We start from the raw sequence: 7,837 nt of genomic DNA on the forward strand, positions 1-7,837 counted from the left end.
ATTCTGCCATATTTATGTTTCAGTTATTCAGTTATCAACAGGACACAAAATTCACTATTTATGTTAAATCGTAATCTCTTTCTTAAAAACAGTGTCAGTAGACACCAGGAGAGGTCTCAAGGAGGGGGCAATTGACCCCATTGACCCCCCTTGGATCCGCGTCTGGTGATAGAGTGTCTCCCTGTTTGACTCCCCTGTTTAATGGTACAGGGTTTGTGTATACATTTTCATTTAGGTAGCATGTAGCTGTAGCTCGGTTCATAGTTTCTTTTATTAAGTTAATATATCTGCTGTCTATTTTGCATTGCGTTTAATACGGTCGTGTGTTCTACAATGCCGGAAACTTTTTCGTAGTCTACAAATGCTATAAAAACTGGAAACTTGTATTCGTTACATTTTTCTATTAATATTTTTGTGGTTAACAGGTGATCGGAAGTTGAATAGCCTTTTCTAAAACCTGCCTGTTCATATGGTTGGTATTCATCTAATTTTCTTGTTAGTCGGGTAGTTATGACTTTGGTGAGTATTTTAAATAGGTGTGACAATAGACTGATGGGCCTGTAGTTTTTCAACTTTCAATTATCACCTTTCTTGTGTAATAAGATTACTTTAGAATTGTTCCAGCTCTTAGGGACTTTGCCCTGGTGTAAACAACTGTCTATAAGCTTAGTTACAATTGCAATGAGTTCCTTACCTCCTTCTAATATCATATCTGTGGTAATCCTATCTTCTCCTTTCGATCAAACATTTTTTATTAATTTCCGTGTAAAATTCTTCTATTCGTTTCAGTATGTTTTCTCTAGTTGTGATTTCATTTTCGTCTTTTCCCATTAATGATATTATCTGACGTCATCCTAGTGTCGGTCTGAGACATGTCATACTCTTATTTTTTTCAATAGTTGTTGTTATTAATTTTTCTTCTTCTTTTCTTTTGTGTTTTCTGATTCCTTTTCTAATCTGGCTATTAAGTTCTCTATATTCTTCAGTTCCCTTTTTGTTAGAATTATTTAAGACCTTTATTTTGTCTATTTGTTGTAATATTTCTTTATCTAATTCATTGTGTGTTGTTTTCGGATTTTCAGTTGCATAATGCTTTTGTTCACTGTTTCGGTTATAAGGTTATTCAAATCATCAATATCATTGGAGTTTATCTGCTGCATGTTATCTTTTTATTAAATTCACTATTTTTTATTTCTTCATATGTCCATTTGTATCTTTTTTCATGTGTTCTTTTTCTTTCTAGTTTTTTGTTTATTACTAATTTTGTTCTTATTAGTCTTTGGTCGCTTCCTAGGTCAAACTGATTTAATACCGATACGTCTTTTACTAGGTTTCTATTTTTCGTTAAGATATAATCTATTTCATTCGGTCAGTCATGTCCGTATTTTTCTCCTCATAGTCTTTTTCTTATGGATTTCTTGATCCATCTGGTGTTATCTATTCTAGTTACTTGGCCCATTAACAATTAGGTATCTATACATACTTACCTATTTATTTAATAAGTAAAAATGCAGACTGTTTACACTACTGCAGAAAAAGCACAACTAATAAAATGGTAGGTACTTTGGGGGTCATTCTGTATAAAAAAAAACTATTAATTTATTTGTTGCAGCTTTTCAAGATAGGCCAATTTCCGTAGAAATTACTGTATTGGCTATTATTAATTGATTCGAAAATATTGAAGCCCCAGTTCCCTGCATTGGCCGAAGGGACGCTGTATTCAAGTAGACTAACTGCCGATGAAGTTGACTTGATATCCACAAAAGTTTTGTATTCGAATCTTGGAAGATCATATTATTAGTCCAAGTAATGAAACTTAAAATAGTACAAAACCTCGCAATTTTTACAGAATGGATCGATTTGCTTGAAAATTTGAGAATAAGTAGTGAATAGTCCAAGGATCAAAATCTATATGATGTCTAAAGGCGCTTTTACCATAAGGATGGTTGCCACCCTATGTCGGGGGTGTAAATTTTTTATTATATTTTGACCGCAAAAGTTGGTAAAACATTCATTCTAAGCAAAAAACGTTCTATACATTTTTTTGATAAAATGAATAGTTTTCGATTTATTCGCTAGCGAAAGTGTCAGTTTTATATCGAAAAAATCAGTGTTTTTAATAAGTTTTCTGCTAATAAGTCCAAAAGTTTTCGTTTTATCAAAACAACTTTACTTGACAAAATGTAAGGTCAGGTGGGGTAAGTGTGTAGCAAAATATTAAAAGTTAGTATACTTACCTCCCGCGTTTTGAGACCAAGTAAGATTTGAAGCTAGTATTTTAATATAATATTTTAATATGTATTACCTACAACTCCTTCATTTTATAAGTTTCCACGGCAATGACGTCACCATATTTTATTTTTTTTTTTAAACTATGTCCGCAGTACACACTTTCCCCTTCAAATGGGGGAAGTGTGTCTACGATTTATTTTTTAGACATGAATCAATGTAAATGGAATCTGGGTAAGTGTGTAAAAGTAGAATTTTCATTCTGTCGTCAGCTATTTACAGTCGGAAAAATGAAAGAATACCCATGAACGAACATATAAAACACGCTGTATTTTCCTGTCACCGTATCACAAAGGAAATTTTCCAGTGCAAGTACATGTAACAATAATTATTACATGTACTTTCGCTGGCCAATTTTTTGTGTGACACCGTGACAGGAAAATACAGCGTGTTTTATATGTTCGTTCATGGGTATTCTTTTATTTTTCCGACTGTAAATATTTTAAATAATCGTGAAACTGTCAAAGTTACAAACTTTTAATTTAGTAAAGTTCAATACAAATGACGACTTTGACTTTTATAGACGTCAATTACAGCCATATAAAAAACAGCTCCTGAAAATTACTATTTAAATAGTGAAATAATATATTTTGGGCTTGTAAAACTCGATCTATTACATCCTTAATAGTTTTTTATTCCCCGTGACCAAGAAAAACCTAGAAGTTAATTGTATTTGAATTTATTTTACCCCATTTGGGGTTTCCGTTTGGAGACGTCAATAATTGGAAGTGATAAAGTGTTCAGTTATTAAAAACTTTAAAATTTAATATGGACTATGCAGGGAGACCTCCAGATAAACCTCCAGATATTAACAGGATGGATCAAGATGATAATATAGAGAAAAGTAACATCAATATAAATAACACATGGGACGGTAAATCAAAAAATAAAGGAGAAACTGTAAGTAATAAATCTGATATTTCTACAGACAATATAAGAGAACATTTCCTATATCAGAGCAGTGACGTAGGACCTTTCCATATATATATATAGAAAATAATACTCCGAACTTTAAAGGTCAGATTAATGCTATCAAAATTGGCGACATTATACTCTCTAATTTTTCGAATTTAGATAACAAAATTACTAGTATTGATTCAATAGGCAAGAATAGAATTAGAATTAAATTTAAAGATTATCAATCAGCCAATTTTTTAATCAATCAAAAAACTTGCTCATTGTTTACAAACAACAATTTAGATGTTTACGTTCCGAAGTTTATACTCCATAGACAGGGTATAATTAGGGACATAGATATAGAATTTTCAGAAGAATATATCAAAAATAAAATTAAACAATACGATATGCACTGTAAGTTCGAAGTAGTTTCGGTTAGAAGAATAAATAGAAAGGTAGAGAAACATATCGAAGATAAAACAATAATAGACAAAGTTCCAACAAAATCATGTATTGTTAATTTTAAAGCACAAACTCTTCCTAAATATATCACAATTAATATAGTGATCAAAGACGTTGAACCCTATGTTCAAAAAGTTCTATTATGTTTCTCTTGTCTTCGTTTTGGACACCTTGGATTTAATTGTAAAGCACGTCCCAGGTGCAACAAATGTCATGATTTCCATAATACAAAAGATTGTACCTACAGTAAATGAATATACTCCAACTTGTTTCAGCTGTCAAGGTAATCATTTGACTACACACCTAAGTTCATGTCCTGAATTTTCTAGACAGAAACAAATTAAGAATACGATGTCATCATTAAATCTAAATTTCTTTGATGCATGTAAACAAATTCCGAAAGTTTCATATGCCAATATTGCTGCCAGAAATAGTAGTTCTTCCTTGCCAACCAATTCTAATCAGAATGAGCAATCTTATCAAGTAATTCCAAATCAATCAGCTTCATCCGCAAAGAAATTCTCCTCACAAATGTTCTTCAGCAGTAATAACCCAGAAAAAATAAATTTTAAGCGACACCGGCCAAGTTCTCCCAATACTTTGGAATCAGCTAGAAAAGAAATACTTTCTCAAGAAAATATTCCTAGACAAAAAGGTGGTATTTATAATACGTCTAAATATACAGAGCATACACATACAACAAACTTGAAAACACAAGGAGTACCATCACAATTAAATAATGTAATTTTAGAATTGGTTCTTAATATAATTAGTTCATTAAAACTCACTGAAAATTTAGACAAATCAAAAACAGAGATTATACAACAAATTAATAGATACTTAAGTACGGCAGCGATCTCACAAGAAGACTTACTATCTCAAACATCATGTCAGACACAACTAACCCTTTAAACTTTTTACAATGGAACTGTCGCTCAGCAGTTTCTAATAAACCAAATTTAGAAGCCTTACTTATTCAAAAAAATGTATATGTGGCCATGTTATCAGAAACATGGTTTAAACCAGAAAAATTTTATAACTTCTCAGGATATAATTGCTTTAGGTCTGATCGCCCTGATGGGTACGGAGGCACAGCAATTTTAATTAAAAATAAAATAATTACAGAAGAGATAAATTTATTGGATAATTATAATTTTACTTATACTTGCATGGCTGTTAAAATTTCGTGTATCAAGAAACCAATACATATAATATCCGTATATAAAGAACCAGGTATTAGAGTAACGGTTGAAGAATGGGTCAATTTTTTTCAAAACATTCCTTCTCCATTCATCATTGGAGGGGACTTCAACGCTCACAACATGGCATGGGGTTGCGAAAATAATGATATTCACGGTAAAGTTTTATTAGAGGCGATAGAACAATGTAATCTATTATACTTAAATGATGGTTCTCCAACTCTTGCACTAACTTCCAGCCCATCAGCAATCGATATAACAATATGTACCCAGGACATTGTATCTAAATTAACTTGGTCTGTTATTCAAGATCCACATGGTTCTGATCATCTACCCTTGATCATAGCCTTGGAAAACTCGGAACAAGCAACACAACCTGGTGACAATACACACAAAAGATGGAATTTACATAAAGCAGATTAGAATTTGTATTCATCGAACTTTTATTCGGGAAAACAACCACAAACTTATGAAGAATTAGTTACCGAAATAAACCGATGCGCAACCATTTCAATTCCAAAATCATACAACAATAACAAATATCCTACAAACAAGATACCAAAACCATGGTGGGATAATAACTGCGAATCAGCTGCAAATAACCGCAAAACAGCATATAGACATTATAAAACAAATCCTAATCTTCACAATCTAATTGAATACAAAAAATTAGATGCCTTAGCAAAGAAAACTTTTAAAATTAGAAAAAAACAAACTTGGATAAATTACTGCGAAAGCTTAAACTCCAACACTCCAATCAGCGACGTCTGGAAGAAAGTAAATCGCTACAAAAACCGAAAGCAGTCCAATCAACTTCCGATAAACACCGAAGCTGCATGGATAGAAGAGTTCCATTTCAAGATTTCACCTCCTTGGGTTCCAAGTCAGATAAATGAAGCTACAGTTACCGTACCCAGAGAAAACTTCAATCTAGAGAAACCATTTGAATTATGGGAATTAAATCATGGACTCAAGCAAAATAATAGTTCATCTCCAGGGATGGACTGTATATCATATTCTATGCTATATTTTCTACCTACAGAATATAAAATATTATTACTACAAATTTTTAACACTATATGGCAAAACAAAAATTTAATTCCCAAAGCATGGAAGGACTATATTGTATTACCTATAAAAAAGCCAGGAAAGCCAGATAACAAAGTTGAATCTTACAGACCTATATCTTTAAGTTCCTGTATACTAAAAACTCTAGAAAGATTAATCAAAAATCGGCTTGAATACTGGCTTGAGTCCGAAGATATCCTTCCCAAATCTCAGTATGGCTTCCGAAAATCCAGGTCTACACAAGATGCTCTCACTTCCCTAGTCTCTTCTTTACAGGTCAATTTTACAAATCAGGCGTCGACAGCTGCAGCATTTATAGATGTAACTTCAGCGTTTGATAACATAAATTTAGATATTCTTTATAAAAAATTAGTAAATCTTGGAATGCCACTTAAAATTTCAAATTTCATTGTATCCTTGTACAAGAATAGATGGACTTACTTAAAAATAAACGAGAACCTTTTACCACCAAGGTTAACGAGTATAGGTATACCACAGGGTAGTATTTTAAGTCCACTTCTCTTTTCATTGTACAATATAGATTTAGAACATATAGTACCTCCACACTCTAATATTTTACAATTTGCAGATGATGTTGTGTTGTACACCTCCCATTCTTCCCTAGACATTTGTAGACGTCAACTTGAATTTACATTAGATTGTGTAAAAAATGATTACCATTCTCTAGGCTTATCCATATCAACCACAAAGACTGAAATTTGTTTTTTCTCCAAAAAACGCCAAATTCCTCAAGGCACCTTCAAATTAGGTAGAATAGAATTTACGATAAAAAATTGTGTTAAATATCTTGGGACGTAGTTGGATCGTAAATTGTTATGGAAGGATCAAATTCATTCTATTATAAAGAAATCAGAAAATTCTATGAATATCCTTAGAGCTTTTTGTAGAACCGGTTGGGGAGCTGACCAGAATATTGCATTGCTATTCTATCGCTCAATGATTCGACCAATTTTCGACTATAGTTGTCATTTATACGGGTCTGCGTCAACAGGATATCTTAATAAAGTTGAAATCCAAAGGAATAAATGTTTGAGACTCTGTCTCGGTTACTTAAAATCTACTCCTATTACTATTATTGAGATTGAAGCTAAGGAACCACCATTTACTCTACGTAGACAGTTTTGTACAGATAAGTTTGTAGCTAGAGCTATCTCAAAAAACGTCAGCTACTTAAGGACTATTCGTAACTTGAATATATTAGATTTAAGCCATAAATATTGGTGTACTAAAAAAACCCCCATATACGTTGAAAGCTACAGGAAGTTGACAATGAATGAAAACCAAATGTACAAAAATAAAATACCTTTAATTTACACTAAACCTCCTGAAACTCTCTTTTCCAAGGTAATACAAACAAACTACATGGATTCAAACCTTCCAGGCAATATTATCAACAAAATAATTAAAGACAGGTGGCCTATGTTTCAATATATTTTTACTGGCGGCTCCAAAATTCAAAATAAAACCGGATGTGCAATATATCACTGGAATTCTGAATACAAAGAATCATGCCGATTGCCTAATAAAGCTTCAATATATACTGCCGAATTATCAGCTTTATTACTTGCGTTAAAATATATAGCCTCTGTTGGTATGGACAATTATATCATTTTCACCGATTGTAGAAGTATTGTGGACAAACTCACTTCTATCCAATCGACAAAAAATCTAAACCACATTGAGATAGAAATTAAGAGTCTATATTATGATTTTACTTCCTCGGGCAGTTCAATTATTATTTGTTGGGTGAAAGGACATTCTGGAATATTAGGAAATGAAGAAGTCGACAAATTAGCTAAATCTGCAGCTTTAACCAAACAAAACATAAGCAACATACTTCTACCAGTAACCGATATAGATAATATCAGTAAAAACCATTGCAAACAAAATTGGCAACGTGT

Source organism: Diabrotica virgifera, chromosome 6 (genome assembly GCF_917563875.1).
Source record: "Diabrotica virgifera virgifera chromosome 6, PGI_DIABVI_V3a".
NCBI classification, from domain to species: domain Eukaryota; kingdom Metazoa; phylum Arthropoda; class Insecta; order Coleoptera; family Chrysomelidae; genus Diabrotica; species Diabrotica virgifera.